The 14,657-nt window shown below is 35.5% G+C and overlaps 1 protein-coding gene across 1 annotated transcript in view; it reads right to left on the bottom strand.

Moving 5' to 3' along the window:
- LOC125657472 (G-protein coupled receptor dmsr-1-like) overlaps nucleotides 1-14,657 on the bottom strand; it is a 58,646-nt gene that overhangs the window by 27,745 nt on the left and 16,244 nt on the right. Inside the window, exon 2 of the mRNA XM_048888044.2 lies at nucleotides 5,161-5,220. The gene's annotated coding sequence lies outside the window, so the exon portion shown is untranslated. The remainder of the gene's footprint in view (nucleotides 1-5,160; nucleotides 5,221-14,657) is intronic.

Raw genomic sequence — 14,657 nt, 5'->3', positions numbered from 1 at the left:
TGAATTATTTGTAGCAATCAATTCATTTCTCTACCACCGTAGCTCATTGGATAAAGTGTAAAGTAATTGAACCGCAGATCTCGAATTCAAATCCGGTAGAATGAAAGGTGAAGATAACGAACAGAGATCAATCTCATAACTCCTATACGCAATACAAAATATAGAGTTGGGCAAACACGGACCCCTGGATATACCAGAGGTTTTTTCTTTTGTTCATATTCATGGAATTAAAATAATTCTTTGCAAATCCAGTCTTTTATCCAAAATTGTATATTTTCTGCCTCTTTCTTATGTGTAGTTATTACATATCATATATTTCATAAGTTATTACATATCATATATTTCATAAAATCATTTCGTACTGATTTGAGAAACTATCAAGATGCATTGAGCCAATTTAAAATGACCCGATTCCGAACTGTCTAAAAGCATTTTAATCCCGTGTTCACAGATTCTGTTTATTCGAGTTTTACAAATACATATCACACATAACAAAGGTTTGTAGAGAACGTATACGCAATACTGTTTTGCATGTTCATTTTAAGTATACACTCAAATCTTAATTGACATTGATATTACTTATTAACAAAAGAAGTAATATTTGCCATGTTCTGCTTTATGATCAATAAACACATAGTAAAGGTATGCCGCAGTTCATTAAATGTATGTCCTCTGGGGAGATGCAGAATTACATTCCATATAAAGAAACCCTAATATTATTTTCGAAGCGAACGGAGCTAAACAACCAATATGGGAATAGAAGATTGCATATCAAGGACACGTTGTGCTGAAATGACTCCAATTATATGCTTGGGCGCGTTTTCTTCAATGCCAAATAAGGGAAAGTCGATATCAGTTTTCACTTTATTAATTTTCATGATTCCATAAACTTAAGAGACGTATGTTTTTCCCTTTCCTAAAAAATGCCAACAATGGCGAATCTCGAACTGGATATAAATAAATAATATCAATTGGGCTATTGACATCTAGTGTCAAACGAGGCAAATTATAGAATGTAAAAAACACAGTATTTTTATATCTCAACGAATGGGAGCATTCGATGAGTACAGGTAACGAGTTGTTGCCGTGTTTAACTTGAACGTACTAGCCGCAGAGACATCTCTAACACATAATGTGTCTCTGATATTTCTTGTAGTGGTTATTCATACTAAGTTTGCTAATAAATACCCGTTAGATGCCGTGGTTCATTACTGCGAACTCGAGTTTGATAATGAGGTACTCGTTGCTGTAGATAAATTCTATATCACAGTAGTTGCTGTAATAAATGATGTTCGAATAGTGTTAATTATGTTTGGTTGTTGCTTTACGTTCTATTCGAGAATTGTTCGCACTATAGGCGTGTCATCAGCAGAAGGTAAAGTGGTTGATTGATTGTATACTTTTCAACGTCCCTCTCGAGGATATTTCACTCATATGGAGACGTCACCATTGCCGGCTGCAAAATTTAGGCATACATGTAAATTGTATCAATTGTAAATTGCACCCAAGGAGAGATCTTTATCGTACCAGAACTGCTGTGACACGGAACTTCGGTTTTTACGGTCTCATCCGAGGAACTGCCCTATTTAGTCGCCTCTTACGACAAGCAAAGGGTACCTATTCTAACCCGGATCCCCACATGATTGAAGGTAAAGTGACATAGATATTATTCATAGCACCCAGGACGGGTAACGGTGAGGTTCTTTCTCGTGTCAACCCATATCTTGACAGCGAAGCACTGATTTTAAGATCATATCCCAAAATACCTCTGACTTTCACTTCCAATGCCAGGCACTTCGCGAAGAACAGTTACTACTATGTTAAACGTCTTAGGTTTGACGCAGTGTCGGGGTCGAGATTCGCTCGCGATACCCCTTGATTACAAAGCGAGCGCCCGATCCCGACCTACTTACATGGGTCTAGATGTAGTAAACTGAACTAAGTACTTCGTGTCTTCTCTGTACGATTTTTTCTAACTCGTATAAAGTTGTATCAAATGAATCGCAAATCTATTACAGATCAAATGAAATGAAAACGTCAAATCTCTGGGGGGTTTTCCTACTGGATAACCCAAACAAAGAACTAAAGTTTTGAGAAAAACATGATTCTTCATCTTGTCACGTGATCTCCGAAAATTATCATTTCAGTCGCCTCACAGCTAGCAGTGAAAATTGCAGTCTAATTTGAATCTAAATTGCCATTCGTTTTGTGATATCGTCTCTTCTGTCGATACCAAATCAATTTGTACTTATCCCGGCCAGGCATGCGGGGACCCTTAACTATAAACGCAGTCCATGATAACCAAAATTCAATAACCGCTCCAAACCAATACCAAGATACGTTATTGATAACGCGGGAAAAGTGAAATCTTTGCTGAAACACGTGACAGAGGGAAGCCCCAAAAATCAAATTACAGTGGCCTGCTTTACGAATGCGATTATTCTCCTGCCAAAAGGTATATGGAAGGGTACTACATATTAAGTTCAAATCACTTAACAATAAAATTGAATCACACGCAGTCTTTACAATGATTAACTGATTCCACTTCTATCGCATGCATTGTTTAATGTGGTGGCTTATTGAATTTGCGATAAGCTCTACGGATTTCTGATTAGTATGCTAATATTTTGTCGAAAATTGGATTTTTTTTCAACAGCATAATCAAACATTCAAAACAAAGTGAAATAAGTTATTAAAGTGTGCACAACTGTTCCCCACCCACATATTTATAGGCTACATTGTGTATGAAACAAAAGATTGAGCTTGTAAACTGTAGAATCTACGTCGTAAACGTTTATCATGATACACAATTCCGTGACCGGGAACGACGTCAATATGTAGTTTGATTTAGAGGCGAACTACTCATTTATTATCCTGTATTTACATGTACAAAGTAATTTCACATGCTGGTTTTTTTTCCTTTTCTTGTAGGCTTTTTAAGCGAATCTGCTGATATTTATATGCCTTTACTTGATGATATATATCTAATACAATCTTTAAATTTCTATGTATGAATTATTTTTCGTAAGCGTGAAACTGATGTACTATTTGGCTATGATTTTAACTGAAGCATCCAGCAAAACAATCCCGTGGGGATCCGGGTTAGAATAGGTCCCCAGTACCCCTTGCTTGTCGTAGAAGGCGACTAAATGGGACGGTCCTTCGGATGAGACCGCAAAACCCGAGGTCCCGTGTCACAGCAGGTGTGGCACAATAAAGATCCCTCCCTGCTCAAAGGCCATAAGCGCCGAGCGTATGCCGAAATTTTGCAGCCCTTCACCGGCAGTGGTGACGTCTCCATATGAGTGAAATATTCTCGAGAGGGACGTTAAACAACACTCAATCAATCAATCCAGCGAAGCATACATTTTTGTCGATGACCAAAATTATAGTTTCTCCTTTTATTGCTCACATGAACGGTGTATTATCATCCCTCTAGCAATTACAATAGTTTTTTATTTGCGTTTTGATGTGTAATAATCTATTACGGTTAAATGGTCGTTCGTAAGTGAATTATACCCTTGATGCACGATATACCACTGTAACGGGGCGATTATCTTTCTGTTCCCGTAATGATGTCATTGGACATGATGGAGTTGGTGCTACTCGAAATAGAAGCAGTCTGCTATCAAGTGGCTAAATGTACAACTGGGACAAACTAAAAAGTAGTAAGTGTCAGGATTTGTTGAATATTGCTTTATTGTGACTGGAAATCTAAAAGCTTCAAAGCACACGATGCAATCGCAGAAGACCCTCAATCCCCATACACATTACAGTAAACTGAATTATACGGAACAGACCCCAGGTTGTTCAAACTGTACTCCTCTGTGCACATAATAAGAACAATATTAAGTGTGTTTTGTGTCTTTTTAAACAATACCCAGACATTATCGCAAAGCGCCAGTTTTTAAGTAGTAGTTGGTTTGAATACCAACTTATTGATGCGGCAAACACATTCTGTGAATCATTGCTATCAGGTATTCATTTGGTAAATATTCTCCTCGTCCGCTCTGTGTAGAATCTCTGTATCTTTTATTGTATATGTCATGTTCGTTAATCAATGCTGTTATAATCAAGTCTCTGTTTGTGTGTCACGCGTGAAATGGTTTACATCTCCTCGTTTCATTGTCACCTATTGAATAATAGCTCATTTTCTTCAGGCTGATTTCGAAGCCAAAAGCTAATGGAGAAGTCTATCTATTTTGACATGAATGATACCAATCTGTCGCTACGTTGGGTTATCTTTGTTTGAACTTCATTGAGTTTTCCATCACTTACTATCATTACCGACACTGCAAGTCACGTGTGAAATGTACAAGGTATTGATAACAGGGATTTAGAAGTTAAATGTTATACGTACCTGAACAGAAAACATGTACCTTAAATGATCCATATGTAGTTTTCAAATTTCGTATCACACAATAGTCATTTAACTGAGTGTAGAAACAGCTCTCACTAAAGAGACACCTTCTGATGTAACATTTTAAATCTTCTGATAAGGAAATACATATAAGGAAAGACTTTCTTGACAAGCTACACGTGCGTAAATATTAAAGTTACTTCTCCTTTATCTCTATTCAAAATCACTTGCACAAACTCTATCACAGGAAATCTGAAAGGGTTGTACCACTTACACGCTAGGTACCATATTGTACCTCACCCACACAATCCCCTAAAGCAATATGATTACGTAGTTTATTTTCAACTCTTCTTTTGTATTACACTAAGTTAGAGGATGCTAAACCTTTTAAGTCAAATTAATGTTTTTAAAACATCAGGTGGCATTATTGGTGTGGTTTATCATCACGTGGCTGTCACGAATGTCGTCAGAACTCTACAAACAACTAGGCTCATTCTCTACAAACAACTAGGCTCATTCGGAAACGGGATTCGAACTTGGTCCCAAAATTATCATTGTTAACGTTACGGGTTGCTTTTATGACATCATCATGCGCGAGGGAAGCAAAACATGTTGAACATAGATTAAACATATTTTGCCAACATTGCATTCAAAATGTTACAAATTTCCCTTGTCGATGGTTCAAGTGACATTCCTAATACAAATAGAATAGCGTAGCGAAAACATGACAAACACGTATTATATAATTTTCCTTAAACCTGTAAAATTGTGTGTAATCGACAATAAAAACTGGCACTTACCTGTGCTATATACCGATAGGCCAGATATCTAGTTCTGATCAAGACAGCAGCTCACAGTGACTAAAATATAAAGAGATAACATCTAAATGGTAACCTCACGAACATTTGCTTTCATGTACCTATAATTCGTATTTGTCAATATCGGCTCGGTAGCTGGAGAAGCTAATCAACGTAGATGATAAGGCAATATAGTCATCTTTAATCATTACATTTATTATCTTAATGTTCACTGCTTCGAAGAGTTTTTGGAACAGGGTTGCTTAATTACATGTATGTAAATATTTTCTCCCAATGTAACTTCTATACTCGGAGATCTCCAGGATAAAGAACTTCAAAGCCCGATAGACAGGAAAACCCTTGTGTTCTGGTATTCCCACCAGAAGACGAGAGCTTAACGAGAGACACATTTTACACTTATTTATGTTTCAACTATGTCCTTATTATTTGATTGTGTTGAATCTATGTTCAGTGGCTTTATTCTGAATTACAGACAAACCTGTTGATGGTACAGGGGTTTCAACAGTCTCGTTTAAAGTCGGCATTTCGCAAATTCTTTGATCGTTATAAAGATCTAATTTGTCATTGGGTCAAATGCTGTCTGACGTATTTCATACCAATTGTTAGACCGTTCTTTACACACTGATTTTGACTACGGATTACTCCGTTTATTTGATCAAGATACAGGGCTCACGGCGGGTGTGACCGGTCGACAGGGGATGCTTACTCCTCCTAGGTACCTGATCTCACCTCTGGTGTGTCCAGTGGTCAGTGTTTGCCCAACTCGTAATTTTGCATTCCTTATAGAAGTTATGTTTGTTATCTTCACCTTTTCGTATTGTTGGCAAGCAAATTTCTGAGAATGGAAACAGAATTTTCCCACCACAGCTCTTTCCATACTAATTGCTTCATCTCTAAAGGGAGCATTAGGTACCAGTATACATTTTGTATTTACCACAGTCGTATTATTTTTACAATCTAGAAACAAGTGAAGCAATTATTAAAAGAACTACATATGAGACTGACAGTGAATTACAAAGGAATTGCATGCCTAGCACATTTTGGATTAGTATTTCCCCTAGAACTGTTGCACGTCACAATTAAACAATAAAGTCAACTAAAATAACATCAGGTCTTATGTAAAAACTAGTCTTCGATCAATACAGCATGCTATTGTGGTAGACAATTTAACAGCTATCAGAACAGTCAAATTGAATAGTTAGTGATTTCATCTTGAACTATATGGAACATACATTGAAACAGACTTACAAAATTGTAAGTGTAAAATAAATTGATATAAAAATGAAATACGCCCTTCATTTTTTATCAAACAATATCCGTTTGCAACATGGAAATGAGTAATCTTCGTTATCCGCATACCCGTTTTCATGATTTAATAAAATGAATTGAATTATAGCGTTTCCATTTATCTATCAGTATTTCTTCTCTTTACATGTTCTATGAACATTGAAAAAAATGCCCACTGAAGAGGTTGAAAGGGTGATTTTTAAGAATTATTTTACAATTGATGGGATTGTCTGTTCAAAGGAATTAAATAAATCAAATTACAGGACTTCGAGGTCATAAAACTTAGACGGGCCCAGTTTTAATACATGTATGATTCTCACTTTGATAAAGGAACATACTAGAGAGAAAACCTTACTTAGATTAAAAGTGAGTTCGTTCAAGTTTCATGGCCCCGGAGCCTGGTCAGCTTAGTAAATGTATGCTATTGGAGTGTTCCAGCAGTTAATAGTATTAAAGAAAAATATTAAATCATTATGTAAAATTTTGGTGTGCAAGAAAATTACCTTCTTCATATCAAACGTAAACAAACATCGATATACGCACGAAAACTGCCAGAGAGGTAGAGAAATAACAAGAACAATTATACAAGAATGTGCTAGCAACGTTACGTTAGTAGAATCATATGATTGTAATCAGTGTAGGATAGTGAAATTTTACTTAGAAAAAATTCAAAATTATCAAAATCCTCATTTGAAATTGAATTTAAAAAGTCATAAATCAAAGAGCATACCCGAAAATGGTTAGCACTTTATGTGTAAACTGAAAACGCCTTGGCTGTCCCCAGAAAGCTACATCAAATCAAATATTTTCAGAAAATGATACAAATTGTTTTACTTCATCAAGTAACGTAAATTATAGAAAATATATGACGTCATTATTGATGGCGTTGCAAGGTCGAGAAATCTTACATGACTGCCTTACAAGGGAAAACGCTGTCTTACACGGGTAGTTATGTAAGGAAGAAAAATCTTATACGGCTGCCTCACGTGGGTAATATCCATCTCACGCAGGTGCATTGTAATCATGTGAGAATCTTTTACCGACGTGATTGAGTATTGTTTAATTATGACTACTGTACATGTACATCAACAAACATTTGATACGCGTTCATATATATAAATAGTATTACCTGAAACAGGATTTATTAATTAAGAAATACAGTATCTTCCGAAAATATAAAATACATTGTAAAAATACAATTGATTATTTTTACCAAGATTAATCCGGCTTCATAATGTGTTAATCATAATACATGGTGTGTATATTTCATATACCGAATGTGGCGAAGTGAAATGAGTGTTGAATAAAGATGATCATATACATGGTTAATGACTTAATGGCTTTCTTATACTGCTGGATATCCACTTTACACAAATTTAGTGCTACATTGCACAGACATCGGATTGAAGTAGAGACCAATTTGATGTCTCACGCATGTTTAATAGGCTGCTCGTTTCTATAGTACTGGTGAGGTTACAGGTCATTGAACCTGTCTACGAATATGTCAGACCTGCCACAGGTCGCTAAGGAGTGATATGTTTAAAACCGAAGAAATTTTTAGAAGGTCGTCCTCAAAACTTGATTGAACCAACTTTTTTCAAAGTTATATATCTCCTATTGTGGGATGTCAAAAATCAATATGATGTGGAGGAAGTCATATACATTTTGTTTTTATTTAAGGTTTTCATGTGTAAAATTTGCTTTTCATAAATGGCGTCCGAGAATGTTATGATTTCATTATTTAGCAACATCGCACATCCTATTAACACTCATAATGAGAAGGCAGTATGATTACCTATTGATTGTAGAAGTGGGTGTGTCACATGTAATTAGGTCGGCACCCTATATCTCCTCGTTGTAGGAGTTAATCATTCAGTATCCTATGGACTAAAGGTTTAAACTCGCCAATATTCATTGGTAACAAACACCATACTCAGTTCAAATGCAATTTCAAGTTGACAACGTTTAAGTGCAAGTTTCGGCATTTCCTTTCCGGGTTGTCACGTAGGCAGGGGGACACCATTAAATTTGTCAAATTTCAACGGTATTGATCATTCCACCCTCACGTTTAAGACACGGGCACCTTAGTGTGGATAGGTTGTTTAGATCTTATGTACATACCGCCTTCTAGAATGAGATTATTTTATACAGAACCAATAATTTATCCACAATGTTATTTCCCCACCAATCACCCTCATAAGTCGTTCTGGATAGATAGTCAGTTTCTACCTTCTGTAAGCTTTTGAGATGACCTCTTGTGAGATACTAACATATGTTAGTATCTCACAAGTGGTCATCCCAAAAGATCTATACAAGCTATCCATACTTCAGGTGTCTGTGGTTTAAAACACTAACCTGATAGGTCGGATAATATGTTGCATATAAGTTAAAACCTCTTTAAAGTTTATTTTTTGTAATGTGCAAATATTATGGTCTGGACAGTGATTACTGTTAAACTGCTTGTGCGGAAGTTAAATAAACTACAAGATAAAATTTAGCTTCCTCATTTTAGAGGAGGCCAGTGGACAACTACAAATATTTGTAGATTCATATAGTACTTGTATCATCGGTGATGATTAGTGAGACTGATAAACCGTCAAAGATTTGCGTTATCGATCAAGGGTTAATTTCCACAGGTACATGTATGTTGGCCTCAAATGTTCTTTAATTAAGACTTCAATAGGGGACGACAAACTCTGGAATTGACATTTTTCAGAGTTGCACACCCTTTTCCACTTTGACTACAAACTCGAGTTATTTACCACTCCGTGGGATTTCCTCACACAAAATTAAGAAAGAAATAATTCATATATATAAAAGCAATCAACATTTTTTGCTGTAGCTTTTGAGATTTTCGAGTTTCAAGGTAAAATCACATGGGTTTCTATATTCTTATAAAATGCCCACTGAAATTCCCAAGGGTTTTTCTGAAAAACTTTCCACGGATATTTGAGGCCATTCGAAAGGTTTGGTATTAAAGATTGATTCAGGTATATACCTGCCATGAGGGTAAAATGACAAAAGTTCAACTCTCAAGCTCAGTAAGTTCATCATGTAGCTATGGTCATGATCGTTACATTCTGTAATGCGAGTATCGCAGTGGATTAAACTAAATGAGCAGTACCCTAAACGCATGACCGGCCAACAGGGGATGCTTGGTCCCCTTAGGCAGCTGATCTCACCTGGTGTGTCTAGGGTGATTGTCATTCTCTTAATTTTGTATGCTTTATGAGATCATCGTCACTTTTTTATTTACTTTGTTTTTACATGTATATCCTGGTTAGAATCCCTTTAGGGGTGTATATAATAATATTGCGAAAATAAAACTATTTCATTTTATTTTGATAAAGCAAAGTATACTGGTATTCAAACAAATCAACGCAAAAAAACCAATCTAGTCTTGTTTTGACGATCCATGCAGGTCTTCAAGCACCCTTTACAAATTGAAATTGAAAAAAAATTGGAAATGTCAGTGACAATTTAATATGATTAAGATGGCAAATAGTGGTATAACGGTAAACACTTCCACATCTTTAACCCAACCAAAGTTTACGGGTATTTTATTGATATCGATAAACAATTGCAAATTATCATTTTGTTTTCTGAAATCACTGACCGAAACTAAAATCTAGATACAACACATGTAGCTTTAATGTAAAACTGTAGAAAACAACGTTCTGGTCAAAGTGCATGGTCATTTTGACGAAATCTCACTTTTTCTTCAAGCGAATATTCTATGTTGAATGCAGATACATTCGCGCATATATATAGTTAATACTTTTTACCATTCCAAATCTTTCAAAATTATTTCAAAATTAACTACAAGCAACTCTCACATGTACAGTAATGTAAGACTATTTCAGTGGTTTTCTTATACGTCAATAGAATCGTTCTGGCGAATTCCGATACCTACAATCAGAAAATTGATTTTGAATGTTCATAACATTCATAATATGTTCTCGTTCTGTAAGGGATAGTCAATTTTATGATTTACTCTATCATACATGGATAAGTGGCAATTACGTGCTTCCATTTCTTGGACGCTTTGAGTATAAATTGTTATTTTACGACGAAATGCCATTTACAATGAGCAAGAGTCGACAAGAAGGTGTACATTTGGAAATGCATGTTGAGCATGCTTAAAAGGATATGCACTTTTCTCGATAATAAATATATGATAACTTTGGTAGTTAATATCATCGTTGGAGGCGACACTGATATATAATACAATACACTAAATACTTGGTATTCAAAATGCTGACATGAAATTCAACGCACCCCTTTTATGCCCCCGTTATAGATAGTTTTCTGGTTCGCCAAAACCTTTAACCAAGGACATAACTCTTGAATGAATGGTTAGGCTTTCAAATTTCACATGTGTATTCTTAGTGACAAGACCTTTCTATTAGTACTATAATTACTTTGCTGTCGTACACGGCATCAGTGTTTCACAAACACATATTTTATTAAATTCGTCATTTGTCTCAAATACTTACCGGATCATGAGCATTATTACAGTTATATCACAACTGAAATCAAATACAGATATTATTTCGGTCAATAATCGGAAGACACTGTATGAAGAAATGCATGGGGTGCTGTATAGTACAATAACATTAACTATTTTATTGCCTACATTTTGCAATTACATATTCTGTAGCATGCTGTTTAATATTGATTGAAACTAACCACGCATGCTCAGTGATTGCATATCCTGTTTATATTCCGACAGATATTGTCTTATTACTGCTACAATCAACGTTTCAAAACGTAACAAACGGGAACAGTCTGAATGAGTAAGCTATTTTAACTTCTATATTTTTTTTAACCCCAACCCCCCAGCAAACTCTGAAATTAATTCGTAGGTGACTTTATTTCCACTACTACTGTATACCAAATTACATTTTATACGGCAATCCACAAGTAATGGCAAAGTCTATAATGCAGATTGTCAATATTCAGAGTAAGAATAAGGTTAAAGTCACGTGGGAGGCAGCGGACAAAACGTTCTGCTCTCCAGAGGAACTGTACTGGCGTGAACGTATTTCTTTACATTCCTTGTGGTTTATCTACATTTTAGTGTCCCGGAATGACAGGTAATGTTCCTGGTATCCAACGGATAAATATTTCTAGCACGACATATTTTGATCAATCCCTTCCTGTCCGCAAGAGAAACTCTGTCATCTGGACGTAAATTTAAGATTTACCAAAATTCTGGGGAGAACATGGTTTGAGGTGGACACTATATGACATTGATATGTTAATTACATACATGTATTATCTGGTAACTGTGAGTCTTTTTTATGTTAAACCTCACTGAATAACATAGAAGAAAATACATTATCATGGTGCAAGAAAATACACCACTACAAGTATTGGTGCAGTTAGTACTGGACAATGGCTGAAAAAGACTTCATTTGAATATGAACACACAGGACCCGAGCCCTAAAGAACAACCCCGAGGATATGTCACATGCTTTTTGCATGTTATTTTCCCATTTAAATACTATATTGAATGGTTACTTGTAGTAATGTTAATTGATATACATTTCTCAAAGTAAAATGATATTGCATATTCTTTAGTCTTAAGTGTACACCAGAATAGTAACTAAGCTGTACAGTAATAAAATTTGCTCTTAAGTACGATAAATGGGTTTATGAAACGCTGTGTTTTAAATAGTCCACTTTAAGCGATCGAAGTACGAATGCAACTCTTTTTTGCATTGTATAGAAATCATGCACTCGAATGCGTTTGCATCTTTAAAATAATATCGCGTGGTCCTGAGTTGAATGAACACATTTTTCTCTATAATTAAAAACTTATAAGTTGCATACCTTCAATAAAGAAAAAAATCTCCTGACTCGCGTAACAGGGAATTATAAACGAGCGTTGTATATAAATCCAATATCCTACCGGCAGCTGATCTTCCGAAAAAACAATGCGACTTTTCTCTTCTTACTCTCGATCTATATTGGTCTGGGCGTATTTAAAGCCGATGGATTAATTTCTGGTATTCACCAAGGTTATCGATTGGTCGTCTTCAATCAGTTCCATATCTACTTCTGTTGCAAACTAACTTTTTAAAAATTCCGTAATTTTCTGTAAATCTGCTAATTTTACATTCGTTATTTCAAAATCCAAGTATCAAATTCAATATTTTTTAATTTGATAATGATACAATATATATATATATATATATATATATATATATATATATATATATATGTGTGTGTGTGTGCGTGCGTGCGTTCGTGTGTGTGTGCGTGCGTGTGTGTGTGTCCACAATTAAACTTTCTTGATTGCAAGTAGGTTAAAAAATTCATCAAAAGGTCGACATTAATTCGCCTTGTAACATGATTTGTAATGTTCGGCAATATAACGTTACTATTTTAAATTAACACATGAACAGCTGCGCTCTGTGATCGTCGATCGACTTAAATGAGTTACATAACCAAGGGGCACTCTCTGTACACTGATAAGCTTTAAATGATTTTTTTGTGTTTTGTTGAAGTACACGGCACTAGTAATAATAATTACGCCAGAACACGAGATGCATGCTGCGCCCCGCCCTGACTTACATGTATATTATCTTTTCTTCTCATATTGTTCCACACATCGACATCTACGAAGAGATATTTAACACTGGCGTTCAATGCATATCTCAAAACCTCGTTGAGGTGAAATAAAAACATCGAATCTGGTGTAAAGTCGTCTTTTTGGAAGGTATGTTGGTGCTCCGTCACAGCAGGAGAAGCAAACATCCCGTTATGATAACTTGTTGCACCTGTTTCTTTTTATTAATGAATCCATAAAAAACCAAGTGATATACGAATCCTCTGAAGCTATTTCTGCAATCAAAAGCATTGCCTGGTTTTTCACACACACGCGCACACACACTCCCTGATCAGAGGAAGGGACACTATTCCTCTGTCCATCCTCCCCACCCCCTCGCGAATCATTCGCCTTTTTGCAACTCGAAGTGACAAACTCTCCATACTTTGTTAAAAGATTCCTCTAGGTATTATAATAACACACAACAACATATATAAGCGTTTTATTATATACCTCTTGATGGTGTACATTCATGAATCCTCTGCATAGAATTTTTGTATACTATGCAGTGCGACAAATTCCTACAATTTTCTCAGCAACTACAGTTAATATGTTGTGGTTAATTTATACTTCCGGTAAATGATTTCCACACTGGTTTGTAACACTAAATTGTCCGCAAGATATCCCTTAAACATCTCGAGGGATTTGAGGAAGTTTTTCTGGAATAATATGCTTTAATTGGTCAAGAAAAGATTGATCAGATTTCGAGGCTAATTTGGATACGGATGCCGGAATATAAGATAATTTATGATCGATTAAGGCAATGATGCATCGGGATCGGGGTGTTAGTACATGTATTAAATAACTATTGGCCTCATTGATTAGAGCGCCTGAGTGGTAACGAAGGGGCGCTGCTTTTGATTCCCTATCATGCTATACTATTATGGATGATGGGATTGCGGAGGTGTTCGCTTTGGGGGTCTTTTAGTTTTGTGAAGCTCTGGCAGACTCTCCATTTAATCACTGCTTGTTGAACACGTGTTTTTACCTTGTAATTTCGATTCATATATAATATATTTTGATTTTCTTTAAATTAATTTTCTAACAACTATATATACATGTAGCACAGTTTCTTGATGAGTAGTGACTAGGACAAATGATATGTATAATTATGTAGTTTGTGCTACACAAACTACATTTGTCGAGAGAATCATTAGCTCAGTCTTCACGGTTATTTACAAAATTTATTTTCATATTTACATTCTACTAAATTCACGAAAAACTACAAAAACTTAAGGAAATCGTCTTTTGATAATCTGGTTCACACTTGCACTTTCAATTATTGAAGTTTGTGTGGCTCAATAAGCTTTGTTCCGAGAACATTTATAATTAAATCTGTGTTACTCAAGTACATGTACATGTATCACGTATAAAAGCATGCCAAGCAAATAATTGCTGTGCTTACCAAACAAGAACTTCTTTTGGGAAAGAGTTTTGTTCCTAGAGAAATACCAAATAACATGTAAATGTGTGTATTGGCGATGTTTTATGCCAAAGATTTACAAAACTATGAGAAAAAAATTATTTGGAAACGACTAACTTGAAATGTGTAAACAATGCATGTGTCACACTACATGTA

Source organism: Ostrea edulis, chromosome 1 (assembly GCF_947568905.1).
Source record: "Ostrea edulis chromosome 1, xbOstEdul1.1, whole genome shotgun sequence".
NCBI lineage: Eukaryota > Metazoa > Mollusca > Bivalvia > Ostreida > Ostreidae > Ostrea > Ostrea edulis.
This window is presented reverse-complemented; position numbering and strand designations above follow the sequence as displayed.